This window comes from Electrona antarctica (genome assembly GCF_951216825.1).
Source record: "Electrona antarctica genome assembly, chromosome: 7".
Classification (NCBI taxonomy): domain Eukaryota; kingdom Metazoa; phylum Chordata; class Actinopteri; order Myctophiformes; family Myctophidae; genus Electrona; species Electrona antarctica.
The window spans coordinates 24,704,712-24,723,863 of NC_136812.1; the positions used below are offsets into that span (position 1 = coordinate 24,704,712).

At 43.2% G+C, this 19,152-nt stretch overlaps 1 protein-coding gene across 7 annotated transcripts in view; it reads right to left on the reverse strand.

The window, feature by feature from the left end:
- mast2 (microtubule associated serine/threonine kinase 2) overlaps positions 1-19,152 on the reverse strand; it is a 197,673-nt gene that overhangs the window by 176,807 nt on the left and 1,714 nt on the right. The gene's annotated exons all lie outside the window — the stretch shown is intronic.

Below are 19,152 nucleotides of genomic sequence, written 5' to 3' on the forward strand. Positions count from 1 at the left end.
ACAGGTTTTACTCGTCCTACATGTCATGAACGGGCAAAAGAAAACGCCCACCTACAGTTCCAGCTTTGACCACTGGGCTCTTCAACGTTGGCCAGCCGCTCTGGGGGCTGGGTAAAGGCATGTGATGTACAGATGTGCGACACCCACCTGCACATCCCCACCCCAGCCCCTTTCCCACTGCAATACTAATATTTAAAGGTTCCTGGACCAGTAAATTGGATTTTCACAAGCCCATGCTGATTAGCATAAACTCCAACGTCGGATCCCATTCACCGACCAAACATCTGTGTAATTAGTCTGCTTGAGATTTCAGATACATGCAACTGGGACACTGGCAGAGGAGCTATGAACATCATAGCTGAGCTTTAAGAGTTGTTTTGTTTTAGTTTTTTCTAGACAGATTCCAGGTTCATTTTTTGATATTATACTGGTTAGACTGATGATAGGTTCTTGGTTAACCCATGATCACCTATTTTTGATGAATGTTCGCCTACTTTCCCCAAACACTAGGAAACATATGCTTAATATTCTTATTGTCCCGATATCTCTATTTTGGCTTCTAACAAAGTAGTAGTAAATTCAGTAATAGTCATTATAGTCCAGTGAGAAGCCTCAAGCTTGTCAGGTATCAGACTGTAGCTCAGCCCACCCCTCACTCCCTCAGCATAGTAAAGAACACCATCTGTTTCTAACCTGCTCTCCTCCGTCTTTCCAGAGGTGTGTGTGTGTGTGTGTGTGTGTGTGTGTGTGTGTGTGTGTGTGTGTGTGTGTGTGTGTGTGTGTGTGTGTGTGTGTGTGTGTGTGTACAATTCAAACTATGTTTAATAGTTGAGAGAGGCCTTTATCTGAAAGGCTGCTTCTCCCACTCTCTGAGGCAGATGGTTTATTCTGGTATCGTCTCTACTCAAAAACATCTGCCTTCCTGCATGGACAAGTTTTTGGTTTTTACTGGAACCTACTGCGTTGTATTAAATGTGATCCGAGAGGAGAGGAGAGGAGAGGAGAGGAGAGGAGAGGAGAGGAGAGGAGAGGAGAGGCTGACTGACAGTGTCATTAGTTCTGGTTTGGCTATAGCTTCATTACATCACATTGTTCTGGGGTTATGAGCACAACGCCCCATATTCCAGGCAGATATATAGACAATATTTTATGTCTTGCCACATCAAAAGAGGTCCCATCATTTCAATTTGTGTGCAATGAATCAACTGCAACCCGTGTTTATAATGTCTTCAAAATGTATTCAACGAGTTTTACTTTTGTGTGGTTTTATTACTTTTATATTTATTACTGGGGACTGTCTGGCTTACAGCCTAAAAACTCCATTCTACTTAGAAGCGTGCTGCTGTTGTGCACGGAAAATAGCCAATCGACAAGCTCACCATGTGTTGCGCTGCGACGCGTGTATATTGGCTATATATTCAGTGCGCGACACTAGCACGCAATTAAGTATAAATTGCCCTTAATGACACCAGCGTCTCACGCTACACAGAGGAACAACAACTGAGTGCTTTCATAAAACCTCCACTCCTGTGTCCAATAGACCCTTGGAATGGAATCCATCATTATAATTTATTATGGCACGCTATTACTTTTCCAAAAACCCACTCCATCTCTAAGGCTACACTACGTAATAGAACGCTAGCAATGCATGCTGTATTATTCCCATGGGGGGCTGCTCAGTCGGTTGCCAGTATAAATGTGTGGTTTGGCTGGTTGGTTAGCGTGGTTAGCCATGCGCTCTGTGTTTTTATTCTTGGCCTGGGCTGTGTGTCCGTGGCGGGTGAATGGACAGACTAATGGAGTGTTTTCACAGGTCTTTATGTCGATCTGCTCAGGAATCCGGTGCCTCATGACCCCCTGGGCATGGTTAGAGGTCAGGGCGTGTCAGGGCTAATGCTTATGTTATGTAAAACTAATCGAATACCCAAGAGCTTGCTTCAAGCCACATTTAGTACTGTATGTCAATCTAACTTGGGTATGGGGTAGGAGTCACAAGACCTTAGCAAAGCATGTCCCAATTATCCATAAAGTTCATCAAATATCCCCTCAAAATGTGATGACATAATGTCATAGAAATGTGATAGAAATGACCTAGAAATGTCAACATGGAAAATATGGTACCATGTTTGTGGGTTTTACACTACAGTATGCAATATGCATCATAATAATATAGTAATTATGATTAGATGTCACTGATCTAATGTTGAGGAAAGTGACTAGAGAATGTTTTCTGGAGAAAAATAGTTTAGCCAAAAAGGCTCACTTGCTACTAAGAGTCAGGACACAGGAGGCACACATGCTTATGCAACTTTGACACAATGCTATTAACGTGTCATACAAATTAGCTTGGTTTTCTCAGCTTTTCCTCGCATAACAGACTAGTCAGCACTTGCTCGGAGTCGTTACCCTCGTCAGTCCTCCCAAACTCTCCTCTCTTGGCGAACAGCAGGTGTCAGCTCAGCCACGCTCTCCCATTCAGTAATCTTGTGGGTCTTCTGAGGTTGCCTAGCCGTGACGAGCCCCACTTGGCCCTGACGTGAACAAGAACCCTTGTACAACAGAACACTGATGGTTTAGCCAGAGGCCAAGAGCCAGTCCTAACGGTTCCACTGCTATCCAGGATAAACAGGCCATTAGGAAGGAGAAGACGAGGAGAGAAAAGTAGGAAGCACGGAAGGTGAGTGAGCGAGTGCTGAAAGGCTTAACTGACAAAATCATCGTGAGCTAATCCAGAACTCAAGGGAAAGAGACGGAGCAGTATTAGACGGGGTTCAAGGTTAAGGCATGGAGGTTGATGTTTGCAGCACAAGTAAGAGTAGGGCTGCTTTATTCTTTGTTGTATGACCCACATGTACTCTGTGAAAATGTCTTTAGCAGCCCACACCAGCAATGGTTCCCTGCCAGTTTACCACAGGAACGTTAGTGACCCTAAGCCTATTCTGGGCATGTCAAAATGAGCAAACATCTGTCAAAGATCGGGGAACAATCGCAGAAACTAACCATCTAGTCATATCCATGTGTGTGCATCCACAGCATTCCTATCGTGCTGCTGTGCAGCTTTCCTTCCAATAGCCTGTTATTGCCCCCCCGAGGAAGGAAACAGTGTGCCAATGGGAAAATGTCTGAGCTACAATGGTATAACATGTGGCAGCACTGTCTTGTAAATGTTTTGTTATTTGTGTTTGCAAGCTTTTCAATCCTTCACTCACCACCTCCTCTCATGAATACTAACATGAGAGAGTAGTCCATTATTCAATGAGTGTTAAGAATGAAAATTATTTAAGTGTGAATTGCTAAATTGACGTGAATGAGGGCATGATCAAGACATCAGCAGGACAAAAACATGGCAGGACAACAAACCACTTAACCACATGAGCCCTAGCGTCCCTATGGGTGTGCCATGACATGACATAATTCAGCAAAAAATAGCCAATCTACAAGGTCACAACGGTTGCGAGCTTACCGATTAGCTATCTCCGGCAAAGTCATTTGGTGTAGAGGGAAAAAAGGAGGGGCCAAATACAAGGGACCTCAGTCAATGTTATATAGTATTTAGGCCCTGGCGGCTGGGGTAGCAGTCTGGGCACCTAGGTTGAACGTTGAACGTGGTTAAAGGGAATCTTAATCTTTGGCATAAATCAAAGTGGATTCCTAATGGAGTGCCAACCCCTGGAGCTGTGGTGGCGCAGTGCAGTGCTGCAGCAAGTCTGACTGCATGATGACACTGTTGCCTAGTAGACAGAATCAGTGCACAGTATGTAGCACGACACATCTGACTCTCTGACAGAATATGACGATGTAATCTGACGGATACTCTTTCGGCTTCACACACAATGCTACGACAAACGCATGCGACTGACAAATAAAGGCTATCAAAGAGTATCAACCATGCATGAACAGGTGTGAATAAATGAAAACACAAACATGCATGGGTGACACAGAGAGAGAGAGAGAGAGAGAGAGAGAGAGAGAGAGAGATGTTGCATCCTGGCCAGGAGTAAATGACACATGGGGAGGGGAGGGGTGGAGGCTGGGGATAAGCTGCATTAAAAGGGCCACTTCAACCCTTTTGCAACCAGATCTTATTTTAATGATTTTGGGACACAATAAACACTTTCCTGGTGGTTTCATGGTGTGTGTAATATCATGTGTTTATTATTTCAGTATTTCACATTTTCAGTCTCACTTCCTTCCATGTTGTCTCAGTAAGACAGCCCTCCTCCTCTCCACAAGGAGGGGCAGTGCAAAAGCATTATGGTCATTGTAGGAATTCAGGTTTGAATCCTGTCAAACACACATGAAGTATGAATCAGGAGAGAACAAGACAGAGTGCCTGTTAACCCATTTTGACCTGAGATCAGATTCTAAAAATGTCTTCTACATCCTGACAGTTTTCTGAAAAAAATTTCTATGTCAGTCGTTCTTCGATTTTTCAAAAATAGCAGACCTACAAGCTCGTAGTGCGCCACTCGGTGGCGCGCTATGAGCTTGTAGATCTGCTATTTTTCAATAGCTAAAGCATAACATAATGCTAACACCAAATGGGTTAATTTCCTGGCTGCACCATCCAAAAAGTAAAACCGTTCTGTCAAGAGGCATTCAAGGACGGGCGGGAACAACACGCACCAGGAAAGTAACGCCATCACATGTCAGCAACTTAATCCCGCATGAGGCTTCCATTGCCAAAACCTACACCTGAGTCCTTGGGACGAACTCCAAGCCATTTATACTGCATAAGTATTCACATGTACACTTGCTGTCACGTGTGTGTGTGTGTGTGTGTGTGTGTGTGTGTGTGTGTGTGTGTGTGTGTGTGTGTGTGTGTGTGTGTGTGTGTGTGTGTGTGTGTGTGTGTGCGATTGCTGCAGGGAAGAAGCACTGGTTAACTCAGTTGTGAGTCATTATTTTGCATGACTAAATTGTCCCAACTAACAAAAACAAGTCAAGGGCATGCAGTCAACATGCTTAAAAACAGAGCTCCACAGGACAAGCATGCTAGTTTGATTCACCATTTGCTCAAATGTGGGACAGAAAATACGTTACGTCAATTTGTCAATTTTTAAAAAAGATATTCCTTAAAATTAAAGCTGCTAGAAGCAATAATATGTCAAAATATGTCTAATTCTTTTTGGTATTCAGACAGCCAGCAAAAAATGTGTCTCTGTGACACATCTAGAGGCCGCAATCTGCATTCAAATATGTTCCTAGAAGCTTTGTCATTGGTCAATTTGCCTGTCTACTTCCTGATTGGTTAGTCATTGCGACTGGGTTTTTTTCGAACAATGACAAAGCTTCTAGGAACATATTTGAATGCAGATTGCGGCCCCTAACGGTGGCGCAGACTACATTTTTTGGGAGCGTTCTACCCATTGGTGGCTGTCGAAAAAAAGAAAAAGAAAGTCATTAAGATTTTGACATATTATTGCTTATAGCAGCTTTAATTCATCAGTGTACACTCTTCCTGTCTTAAAGGTTTAGTGAAATGAAAAATATGTTTTTCACACTTTTAGACCACATCCGTAGTCATCATATGAGCATACCTAACCTAACATTTGTGTATTTTTATATCAAAACTCCATAAAAATCTAATTTTATTACTTCCTGAAAACGAAAACGTACTGACGTGTCGAGGCCAACATCAATAAAAGCCAATAAAAATTAAGTTCACCCGTTCTCCCATATCTGCGCACTGCGCGTCTGTCCAAACACAGCTGCTACCGATTACAGAAATCCTCTGTTTTTAATCCCATTCAAGATGACATCCAGATTCCAGACAGTGAATTACTCTGTTTAAACGTAATCATCACGCTAAAATATGTGTCTGAAAACATTATAGGGTAGAAATAAGCCACATAGCAGTAAACTGGCATAGCTGGCCGACTATCTGACTTGTAAACAAACACACTCCATGCGTCCTGTGTCACCGTGCAGGTAGCATAGCTACCGTCCCTAGCTACCAGAGCCAGCGTTTCAAGCTGAAACTTCAAAATAAAATGCCCACCGTTTCCGTATCACTATAATTTTCAGCACTGAACTGGTTACCTGACCGAATATTTTGTTTTTATTTTCAATTTTTCACAAAATAAATGATCGCGATGGGAACATTGCGATTTCTAGAGCAAGGATTGGTTTCACTTTAGCTCGCTATATTGATGTTACTGTTATCATCCAAGATGGCGACAAACAGGACGCTTCACTTGGGTGATCACATGGCACCCAAGTGCTACCCATTTTGTCCACCAGGTGGCACTCAATGTGTTGCTAATTGTTAGCAGCAGAAAGGCTGACGGCCTTCGCTATAAAGAGTTAACCTAAATACAGACTAGAGCAGTCTCCCTTCCTTACAGATGCTACAGTATGTGGATGAGAGCAGCAAACAGTCACAACATTAAAATGGTTTGTTAGCAGCATTGTGTGCGAGCATTCTTTCATCTGCCACTTTGTACCCTCTGGCACCCAGGTTAGCATAATTACAGTTTTCATGCGGTGTTATGTTCTATATTAGAGAGATTTCTACAGCTAGAGCCTCAGACAGTCTGCAACTGATTTTACATTTCTTAAGATACATGTAAGCAAGACAGGAGCAGAAACTCAAATGTTTGAGTTATGAGCACGCACGCGCACGCACACACACACCTGAGTTGGTCAGCCTCAGCCACCTCCCTCCTAATAAAAACAGTAAATTAAACCTACTTCGTTATATTCAGCGTAAAGTTTGTATTTTCCAACCGCATGCATATCGCAATTAATAAGTTGTGGTCCAGTTTAGCGACGTAAGCTCCACTGAGCCAGGCAACTTATGGGAAATTGAGTCCCTATTCATTACAATGAATGGAGGGGGTGGAACAGTGCAGAGCGCAGTGCTCCGTTCTGTTGTTGTGATCGGCACTTTGGAATACTTTTCAACACTACAACAAGCGATTACACCGTTTTAAAGTGGATTTTAAAGCAACTCAGCGGTCGGTGCAGTGGCTGTTCAAAGGAAACTTTAAACATAGGCAGTCTAGCCTGAAAGACGGCCGTAAATAGTTCGCAGTCAACCTGTTAAGGTAAGCAGCAGAACTTCCAGGCAGGGGAGGAGAAACACAGTGTTCTCTGGCTGAAGGTTCATACATTTTAGGTATTAAATATACCAGTTGTTCAATCTTGATTGCATCCACAATTCCACATCTACTATTTTGTAGTTTAAAAACGTAGTTTTCACTATTTGCCAAGTTCCAGGCATAGTTACCGGTACTAAAGTTCGTAAAGTAAATCTGTGCAGTGTGTCAATCAATCGTGCTTTGCCCCAATAATTTCACTTTCATCACAAAAACCTCTTTTGGACAGCGTTTGTTCTTGATAAAAGGCTGATTATGTAAATATAGCCTAAGGAAGAACATGCACACTCAAATACACACACAAAACTTGTAATTGTAAACTCCATAATCCATAATGTTCTTTGCCTATTGCAACAGAGTGGCCTACTCCTCACCACAAGCCTGCCTGTTCAATTCACTGAGGATTAAAGTGATAGCTGAGCTTTAGAGCTTTAAATCCCAACATGTCCCAATCGCTTGCGTGCGTGCGCGTGTGTGCGTGTGCGTGTGCGTGTGCGTGTGCGTGTGTCTATAGATCTGTGCTGTGTACTGTATATGTGAGACTGTTTTGTAATTACTTTTTAACAGCATTCTCCTACACACGCACAATCGACCTTATTGGTCGAGCTTATAGGACATTCATCAGGACACTGTTTTGTAATTACACATTTTGCCCAGTCATGCCTTCAAAATGAGATGCCTAGTAAAAGTAATCAGAGAGGCAGGAGCACTGCTGGTGGGATTTGGATTGAAGGTGGTTACACAGAAAAACAAATTAGAGGTGAGGGCTTACTGCACGACGGTTAAGATGGCGTACACGACTGATGTGGCGCCAGGCGGTGCAATTTCATTCGTTGAAAAAGAGAGGAAGCGGGGCACCCGCTGGCTAAGTGGTCCAGGCGCATGCCACATATAGGCTTTGGCCTGACAGCACATCGCATGTTCGAGCCCCGTTCATGACGACCTTTGCTGCATGTCTCTCCCCTTCTTTCTCTGCCTCTTTCCTGTCCATCTTCACTTGATACTATCAATAAAGGCAGAAAAGCCTAAAAAAAGTAAAAGAGGGGAAGCTGTGACATGTTTTTTTTTGTTTTCTGTTTTTGTTTTCTGCAGAAAAAAAGGGCCGCCTCGAACGCAGGGCAACCACAATATACTAATGTTGTTACTGGAGAGGAATTAGAATGGAAAGTCTCTCCACCAGATTGTAAACTATTGTAATTTGTTTGTTATTTTTATTACTATGAACTTGTGTTCGAGGGTTAGCCTAAATATAAATCCTCTTTGGTCCATTGCCAGAGTTTGAGGGTGTGTGCTTTGCATGCTCTCTTTCTATGAGGTACAGCAGTGATACAGCCACTAATCAACTTCCTGGTCCTGGACATGTCGAAGTCTGGAAAGTTGGGTCATTATAATTACACTACGTAAGGTTGTTGGCTAGTAAAACCTACTTCAAGAGGTGCTGTGGATCAAAGGGAGGTCTCGAGAACCGTGTTGTTTTCTAACTGGGCCCTGTCCACCACTGTGTTGTGTTGTCCACCTATAGTTAGCAGCTGAACTCAAGGAAGCAGGATGTTTTGTTGCTGTTAGGAAGCTCCTTTAGCCGGCCACAACCTACTGCTTTAATGACCACCTCCCCAATCAGGACAGCCACAGGGAGGAGACAACACAGTGACCTACATTACACACACACACACACACACATACATGATTTCACAAACTAAGGGATCATGGCACATAAGCGCAAAAGTGTTGCAACTACTTAGCCATTTCCGCCGACTTTATGCTTTGCTGTACAACAGTGTCACGCAGAAATAGCTCACAACTTCACAATGAGTCACAATCACCGATGCCATTTGTTGTGAACTTGTAGATCTGCTATCTGCCGGGTAAGCACCATGCACACACACACACACGCTCACCTCATGTGACTCATGAAACTTGTATTGACACGGTTTATGTGTGTGTACAAACAACAGTGAGATCATCCTGACAGGACAAAGGGCAGAGTTCAATGCAAACCTGTTACCTATACACTAGGATCGAATTTCCCTGAACACCCACCTCTCCACGACTCCACCCCAGCCAAACCATTGTCATAAGAGACTAGACCAGATCTGCCATCAGCCCAGTGAGTGCTTAAAGACACTGAAGTGAATGTGTAGAATTAGGCTAACCACCACAGCCACCACCGTGGCTAGTGGTGTTATTTTGTCTACGGCTGGCGTTGATGAGTCACCTGTGTTTACACGGAACAAGGCGCACATCTCAATTAGGGGCGGGTTTTCTAATTACGCAGCTACTTTTACTGCCTTCTCTGATGACTCCTCTCACCGCTGTCACATTCTGTCGCCTGTTTAACTGTTTTTGTTCTTGCAACTGAAAGTCAAGCCACTATGTGGTCCATTGCAAAATTTGCACTGTGTAGATTTTACTAACCCCTTGGCCCAGGCGTAGAACTGTTTGAAAAGGAAACTGGAAAAATTGGTTGGATTTTTTATTTTATCTGATATTTCAGGGATGTTAGTCAAATCTACTACAGCAGCATAGTAACCAGGTTATAACAATGCAAAGCTTTATCTTGTAAGTCAGACTTTCCAAGGCTCAACAGTGCAAGTGAGAAGCCTTGACTGAGTGTGCCCTTCCTAATTCAGGTCACCTCAGAATGTAAGATTACTTAGTATTTCATATGTATCTATCCATCTATTTTATCTATGTCAAGTTAGATCTTCACAGAACCTACTAGTAAGGGCATTTTATCAGGTATTTGACCAATCTGGGAACTAAATCGTTACCAAGAAATTTCTTCACCAATGTGTTTCTAAAGGTGTCTAATAACATGTACTAAGTTGCATGTGACATATGAAACTAGGGGGTTTTCATGATTCTGAATCCATTCCAAGCATTAGTTTTGCACAAAAAACATTCATTGGGCTAAATTCGGCCATATCCACTGTGCTGACCTCATCAAATTTGTGATGATGGCTATGGCTGTTTTCCTCCCAAGGAATGTTTTTTGTGCAAAACTAATGCTTGGAATGGATTCAGAATGAATGAAAACCCCCTAGTTTCATATGTCACATGCTACTTAAAGAATGATGAAATGTGGACTTTCTTTTGCCTTAGGATGTTAATGGTATGGTCACATATTATGCTAATAACAAACATTTCCCACAGGAGTTGAATTTCAAACTTTTAGTACATGTTATTAGACACCTTTAGAAACACATTGGTGAAGACATTTCTTGGTAACGATTTAGTTCCCAGATTTTCATAGGTTTCTCTTACTATACTGTACATAAACATAGTAAAATCCCCAGTGTTAATTTATCAATCTGTAACTCAGAATGTACAAATGTAACCAAACCAAATGGTCCATTTGGCTACAGAGTTAAATTACCTCTCGACTTTTTCAGTCTCATGTACTTCCTTAGTTATATTTGACGTGTGGAATTCATTATTTGCCATTACACATAACACACTGCACGGTTGAGCTACCACCTGTGCTGCAGTCACAAGTTCACAACACTGCCAACTCCTTAGTGATGTGACCCCGGCTGGGTAGCAGTTCAAGGATCAGCTTTTCCGCTCTCCATTTGAAAATGAAATCACTGTGCCCAGATCTGTTTCAGAGAGACGCTTTTACCACCGTGAAACACTGCCAGATGAACTGCCCGAATGTACTCTGCCATCTGGCACTCTTAAAGTACACAGCGTGGACACAGCGCTGTACTAATGCTGCAGAAGCGCACATCAATATTTACAGAAACACTGTTAGGAAATGTTAGTTCAAAGAATGCCTGAGGTTCACCAAGAAGACCAATAAGGCAGTCTTTATGTTTCTTTGAGGCTAAATGTTACAGAAGATTCTGACTCAGTAGGATGCATGTGCTCGTGTTGTGAGATTGTGTGTAAACATACTGTGTCTTTAAAACCCATCAATCTGGCCCCAGTCAAGCAACATTAGGAGGACCTAGTAGCGACTGCGGTGCAGGTTTATGCACGCAACATTCCACCTAGACTCTCCCTCCCTATCCTTACCCGTTTTCTCCTGTTCTGACCCTGCTGCTGCTTATGAGATGCTCCCACGCTACACTATCTCCCAGCAGCCAAATTACCCGAAGGAAAAGCAGATCAACTAATCCTGTCCTGGTACACAAACACACATCGAGCACAAACATCAGCACACTGGCACAAACAAATTGAAAGGCAAGTGGAGCTTGGCTCTGCCACTGCTGTGCTGGAAGACATCCCTCATCTCTGGCCCTAGCAAAACAATAAAGAGAGCAGGAACTTATATGGAAACACACAAAACACGCACAGACAAAATGATTGCTCCTCTCTTGCAGAATACACATAAAGACTTAAGACACATTAAACAATTAGACCAAACATACATGGAGTTGAAAAGAACAAATGTCAGCAGTTGGACTTTTTATTATCAGCTTGCAGGGGAGGCATACTATGGTCCGACGGAGCATTGGTTCGACATGCGTCCGCACCTCGGACTAGCGCCTGCTCCCGTGCTTGCGGTTATGGTTAGGTTAGGGTTTGAGGTGGGTTGTCGTGTTTTGGACCAATGACTCGTCGGACCAAACACATGCACTCAGCTTGCAGAGCTGATGTGACAGTGATCAAACTTTCTAGTCTAGTCATGTGGTCTAATTTAAAGATTTTCATGATTGGCTGGCCTCTAAGCCAAGACTAGTCCCATACGGCCAATGGAACACTAAGCCCCATGGCCAATGGGACACTAAGCCCGCTCTCCTCTCCTCCACCGCACCATGACTAGACTGCAAACGTGACTACAGAAAGCCCCACTAAGGTACAATATGCAAGAGAATGGAATGCAAGCTGATATAATTATGACTCGAGTCTAGTGGATGCACGATATTGATTTTTTGCAACCGATACCGATAACTTCTTGCTTCTCAAGACCGATACAAATAACCACACACACACACACACACACACACACACACACACACACACACACACACACACACACACACACACACACACACACACACACACACACACACACACACACACACACACACACACACACACACACACACACACACACACACACACACACACACACACACACACACACACACACACACACACACACACACACACACACACACACACACACAGAGAGAGAATTAATTACATTCTAGCCCTCCTAAAATTCCACTAAATTGGGCTTAAAACACCAGCACAGCACGTGAAAGCTTTAATCATCAGTTACTTGACATGCATGACCAGGAACAGTTGAAGGCAAGAAAGGTAGAAAAGAGAGACTGGGTCTGGGGGACAGGGGAACATAGGGGAGGGTGATATGGTGAGGGTGATAAAGAGAGACTGGGTCTGGGGGACAGGAGAACATAGGGGAGGGTGATATGGTGAGGGTGATAAAGAGAGACTGGGTCTGGGGGACAGGAGAACATAGGGGAGGGTGATATGGTGAGGGTGATAAAGAGAGACTGGGTCTGGGGGACAGGAGAACATAGGGGAGGGTGATATGGTGAGAGACTGGGTCTGGGGGACAGGAGAACATAGGGGAGGGTGATATGGTGAGGGTGATAAAGAGAGACTGGGTCTGGGGGACAGGAGAACATAGGGGAGGGTGATATGGTGAGGGTGATAAAGAGAGACTGGGTCTGGGGGACAGGAGAACATAGGGGAGGGTGATATGGTGAGGGTGATAAAGAGAGACTGGGTCTGGGGGACAGGAGAACATAGGGGAGGGTGATATGGTGAGGGTGATAAAGAGAGACTGGGTCTGGGTGACAGGAGAACATAGGGGAGGGTGATATGGTGAGGGTGATAAAGAGAGACTGGGTCTGGGGGACAGGAGAACATAGGGGAGGGTGATATGGTGAGGGTGATAAAGAGAGACTGGGTCTGGGGGACAGGAGAACATAGGGGAGGGTGATATGGTGAGGGTGATAAAGAGAGACTGGGTCTGGGGGACAGGAGAACATAGGGGAGGGTGATATGGTGAGGGTGATAAAGAGAGACTGGGTCTGGGGGACAGGAGAACATAGGGGAGGGTGATATGGTGAGGGTGATAAAGAGAGACTGGGTCTGGGGGACAGGGGAACATAGGGGAGGGTGATATGGTGAGGGTGATAAAGAGAGACTGGGTCTGGGGGACAGGAGAACATAGGGGAGGGTGATATGGTGAGGATGATAAAGAGAGACTGGGTCTGGGGGACAGGAGAACATAGGGGAGGGTGATATGGTGAGGGTGATAAAGAGAGACTGGGTCTGGGGGACAGGAGAACATAGGGGAGGGTGATATGGTGAGGGTGATAAAGAGAGACTGGGTCTGGGGGACAGGGGAACATAGGGGAGGGTGATATGGTGAGGGTGATAAATATAATATCACAGTATTTTTCAGTGATGCAAATAGGTTTTCAATGTATGTAAAGGGTCCCATAGACACACAGGCTTGTGTATCTGGACAGAGAGGGTAGAGCAGCCAGCAATGCAAGAAAATGGGAACAAGGAGAGAAGAAGAACAGAGTGTCCAGACTGAGCACGAAAAAAGCAGAGAGAGAGGTACAGGCAGGGGGAGAGGATGAGGGGAGGGCGTAGAGAAGGAGAAAAAGTGGACGAAGCGTGAGAGATGAAGGACGAGAGAGACATGATGTAAATGTGGCTTAAATAATAATAAACTTTATTTATATAGCACCTTTCATGCCAGAAATGCATCGCAAAGTGCTTTACAAGGCAGAGAACAAACATAAAATACAATCATATCAAAATATACACACGTATACATTAGCAAACAAACAGAAACAAAATAAGGTTGAGGCAATTAAAAAGGTGCATAAAAACCGGCAGCAAATCAAGCAGTGCAATATGACAATAAAACAATAGCATAGAGCATAAAACCAGTGAGTACATGCCTCCTGTGAATCATTTTATTGTTGTTTAATTTCATTTTAGTTTAGACTTTAGAGATCCACTGTGACTTGTGACTAGCAATGTCTCCAAATACAAATTAGCATTTTCTGTGCCTCAACATTAGAATCACTTATTTTATTCATCAATAAACAGAAGCTATAGGGTTAGAGGGGAGTGCCACCGGTACAAAGATCCTTATCTCATCTCTTAAGCTTTCAGGGGATGGAAAGGTGGGATAGGCAGAGAGGCACAGCACAAGATCGCGCAGTGTGTGTCGCACGCACGTCGCACGTGTGGCGCACACACGCACGGTATAGGAGGTTTTCCTATGCTCTTGGGGCTTAAGGGGAGCCTCCCTTGGCGGAAAATAGGCCAGCAGCCACAAAAGGTTCACTAGTGTTTCTGTCTGTTGTCCTAATATGAACATGTACAATGAATAATGCAGTTATCTTACCCCCGGTACTCGCCCAAAGACGGCTTTTGGAGATAATAAGATAAAGATACGCTGAAACCGCACTGATCTTCACTGCAATGTATGCCATTCCCTCTATGCTAGGAGCTCACCATGGTCATGAGTCTGGGTAATGAGCAGGGCTTTAGATTAGAATGAATACCCCTCACCCCTCTGCATCTGTACCATCCCATTATCACTCTCTAGGAGCCCTCAAATGGCAGACATTAGCCATTTGGGCTCCATCAATCAGTGCAACGCCACCCCCCTCCCTTTGCTGGCATTACCTACCAGCAGCGTGTCTTTCAGCTTAGAGCAGCAGCAGCCATCCTCGCTCCTCAGTGGTAGCCCAGTGGCTTGCTCATCCATGACCAGTCAATGGACAGGAAGGAAATGATTGGCCCATATCATTTTATGGGAGCAGAGCAGGTTAATGGTTAGCCTAAGACATCGCTAATGATGAGATAGAGTGCAGACAGATGGGTCAACTCTGTGTCGACTAAAGTGGTATTTTCCAAAGACTGAGTTTGGGAACCAAAGTGTGGGTTGGAAAATTGGTTGGGGAAAAAGGTAGGACATTTTAAATGGGTCACTATAATGACTATAGCTATAGCGACCCAAGTACAAGGACCTGAAGCCAAATCCTAGTTGTACTGCAACTATCTGGCCTATTTGTAGCAGTTTAAGTGTACACAGACAGACATACGTAAACTAAAGACCAGGTCATGACAATACAACATACTGCAATCATTATTGTCATCATTACAGCATCAACACAGTAAAATACTGTGTAGGCAAGTCAAAGGCAGTGTTCTTAAAGGCTGTGGCACACCAAACGTACTTGTCCTGACTATTGAGAGGCATTATGTTAAAAAGGTGTGCACACTGTGCGAAAAAACCACACAGATTACAGCTGACGGACAGTCGACTTATGGTGTTATTATTGTGCACATCCTGCGTGAGAAGAAATAAATCAAACATACTGGGTGAATACATGAATGAATATCTTTATCCTTATCCTCCAAAAAGACAGCTGCTTCTCTTTAATGAATGCAGCTCTTTTGAATTGTATAAACACAACTCTGCAAAGGCCAGGGTCTTACATGTGTATCGTTTGTCTTCAACACTGACATTGACATTAAACATTAGTCCTATATTACTGCCAGGAGTGGACCATAAAATAATTTCTCTCTCTCCCCATCTCGCTGATGAACTCCAGCAGTACAGTGTTAGAATTGTGATATTCCATCAAACAAAAAGGTGTTTCATGTTTCCTTTACAGGAAATCAAGTGGAAACACTGACCAGTAAAACATAGCAGGTTCAGATACAGCAGGCATATCTTTTTTCAACCGTTCAGCGCTTTGTCCCATTTCACAAACCTAGCATAATGGGATCTCAAAGTTCAGTCATATGGGCTAAATATATTCAATATACAGATTCTCATTAACTTCTAAAGCAGGTTCCTTTTTTTAATTTACTTTAGTACACCAACTGGGGAAAATGCTCTGAGGGCTAATCTACCACACAGACCCACATAATAATAATGTAGGTACTGCAATAATCCTCAATAGATTTGAGCTACTTCCACTCTGCCCTAATTAGCTTGATCCTCAGAGGGATCCTACTAACATACATATCTGTAATGAGTGAATGATAAAACTCAATTCCAGCAACATGACATTTTAGCTCTCTGTCTGGATGGTAAGCATGAAACGTATAGATGCTACATTTCTGTGGATCATAGCAATTGGCTTCCATGCCTTTCTTCCCAAGAAACTGCTAGTTTTCTATTGACTGACATACAAATACGGCCAGTACACCTATTAAATAATGTTTGATCACAGCGTAGTCGTAGACTAGGAAAGAAGCAAGGAGGCAAGCTAGAAAGACAAATACTATTAAGGAAAGATGAATGGAAAGAGCTAAAGCAAGGCATCTACTATTACATTTGAGAGAATGCCATGCCCATAATGCAACTGTATTTATGCCCATGGAGCGCACAACTTTGTGCACGGCGTCAGGTGGCCAAGTCATACAGCAGAGTATGCAGAGTATGCGGAAGTGACGTTCGTTCAAAATGTACACTTTGTGTGTGTGTGTGTGTCTAACTCGGACACACGATATCCACGGAGAAATAACACCACCACCACGGACGCGTGGCGTTAAACGTGTGCGCGCTGCAGCCACGCAAACTTCTAGTAGACAAAAAGAGCAACAAAGTAGAGGGTCAATTTAGAAAATGAGGGGTAAGTAATGTATACTAAATGTGAAATGTTGCAAATTTTTTAATTTCCCAAATTATTATATGCCAAAACCTACTTCAAAACGGTTCCTGTGTGTGGGGGGAAGGGGAGGTAGGCCTGTCACAAAAAAGCAAAATGATATTATACTCTATATCTGATTGACATTTATAGCACTTAAATGGTGTAAAAGATCAGTTTCTCCAGGTAAATTGCCGATCACAGATAGGGTAAATGGTAAATGCAGATTACCGATCAGAGTGAATATCAGTCGATTTGGCCGATCACCGATCGCTAGCCAATTATCGGAGCATCTCTATGTATACAGGGATAAATGATGGAACAAGAGATTCATAATAGTCATGCTGACATTATTAAAAGTAGACAAGACATACTGTAGGACCGTGCCGAGTCTGTTTTAATGTTTTGATGTGGAAACAATGTGCTAATACGTACATGCAGTGCTGAACTAAGCAGCCCTTGAGGAAACCAAGCAAATTCCTCCACACGACTGCAATATATGTCAGCCAGCATGCTGCAATCCTCACTGTCTTGTTAGTTAACTTTATTATGTGTAGCAGATTAGGCTGTTTATACTGTTTCCATTCACCATGCCAGTGAGGCATTTTGTCTGGTGAACAAAAACATACCATCACAACGCTATCGAAGACCAAATCCTCTCAGGTTATAAGGCACAAAAAGGGTGGTCCTAGAAATGACAATAAAGCTGTGATTAATCCCTCATTAACTGTAACTAGGAAATGTTTGTTGAAGAAACGTTTTTAAAGGAAGGTGAAGTTACCATAAAAAAATGCATTGTCCATTCATTCATGCTCAAGATTACTGATTAACAGTTGTCTGTTATCTGTTTGTTTGTTTGATTAATTGATTGAACAGCATACAGTCAGACATTAAGACTAAAAGGATAACACAAAAAAGACCTGGGGACTTATGTCCTATGTAACTGTAACTGTTCATGTTGCTTTCAAACTATAGAAAAGATTAATGGTGTCGTCACATACAATACAGCAGCATTATTATAGGCAGTGAAATACGCAGTGAATACGAATAACATATCAATAAATACAAATATTTGTAATAAAAAGGAATATACCTTAAACAAAATAGTTTAAAACATGATGCACAACTTGAAATTAAGTGTGGAATCTGGTTTACATACTCATGGAATTCACAAATTATGAAAATACTGCTATTGTGTAATGCTGTATGTTACACCCGAAAGAGGGGAATTTTTAGGTTGAGGAGTTCACACAAATGTCTGCCAATGTTGCCAAGGACAAAGTGCAACCTTCAAAAGCTCACATCCAGTCATCCACTCAATCACACGTGCATGCACAGACAAGCACACCTTCTTAGGAGATAACAGTGACATCGTTCAATTCCCATAATTGTAAACCTTGTAAAAGTTGCGACAGAGGGCTCAGAAACTAAACTTCTGAGTGTTTGATTTATATATTAGCCTTCACTCCCTTAAAAAGAAATTGTTGCCATGTTAGTTAGGCAAACACTACACAATTCTTGCTGTAAGTTAATTTAATGAAGCACTTTCAGGTGGCATGGGGGACTTTGTCACACACATCTTGCATCATAAGGAAGGAGTGGTAGCAAACTAGCAATATGATGAATTTCCAATGTTTAACCATAATGAGGAAAAGTTCCCATCTAGTTCACCTCTACAGTCTACTCCACACTAGCTCCTTTCGGAACCCTACGTTAAAGTTTCTGACATTTGGATGACTTTAGGTAGGGTTCCTTCTCGTCGACTTCAAGCGACGTGGTACGCAATCGCCGGAACTGGCTATCTGCGTGTTCCTGCCTCTGTCGCAGGTAGCCAGCCACGGTGCTGGAGGCGGTACAATAGGATGTCAATAAGGAAGTCAAGGAAGGAAGGAAGAGAGCTGCCAAAACGGTCTAACAAACATTAAAAATACTTAACGGCTTCTGAGCCGTTCGCGGAGGGGTCAGAGGGTTCGTTGTCTCCTATAGCTCTTATATGCTTCTTTTGGAATATGTCAGCGTCATACCCACAGCGCAGAGACCCGTCGGAGAGGGGTAAGTCAGATTGCGTACCACGTCGCTTGAAGTCGACGAGAAGGAACCCTACCTAAAGTCATCCAAATGTCAGAAACTTTAACGTAGGGTTCCGAAAGGAGCTAACTCCACACAGCCCTTGCCATGGCTCACACACACGGTCTGACATTTCACAATGTCATGAAATTCACTCCCTCCTGCTGCCAAAAAAATAAAAATACAGATTTTTCTCTCAGGTGGACTCTAGGAGATACATTTTTCAAAGTGCCTTGTGAACCTGCTTAGGAATTCATAGAGACTGTAGGGAATGTGTAACAGCCTGAGGCCACAATCTGAATGGATCAAATGATATTATGTCTCATAACAACGCTAATATCCCAAGAGTAAGGGTGGAGCAGCAATTCAACGACACA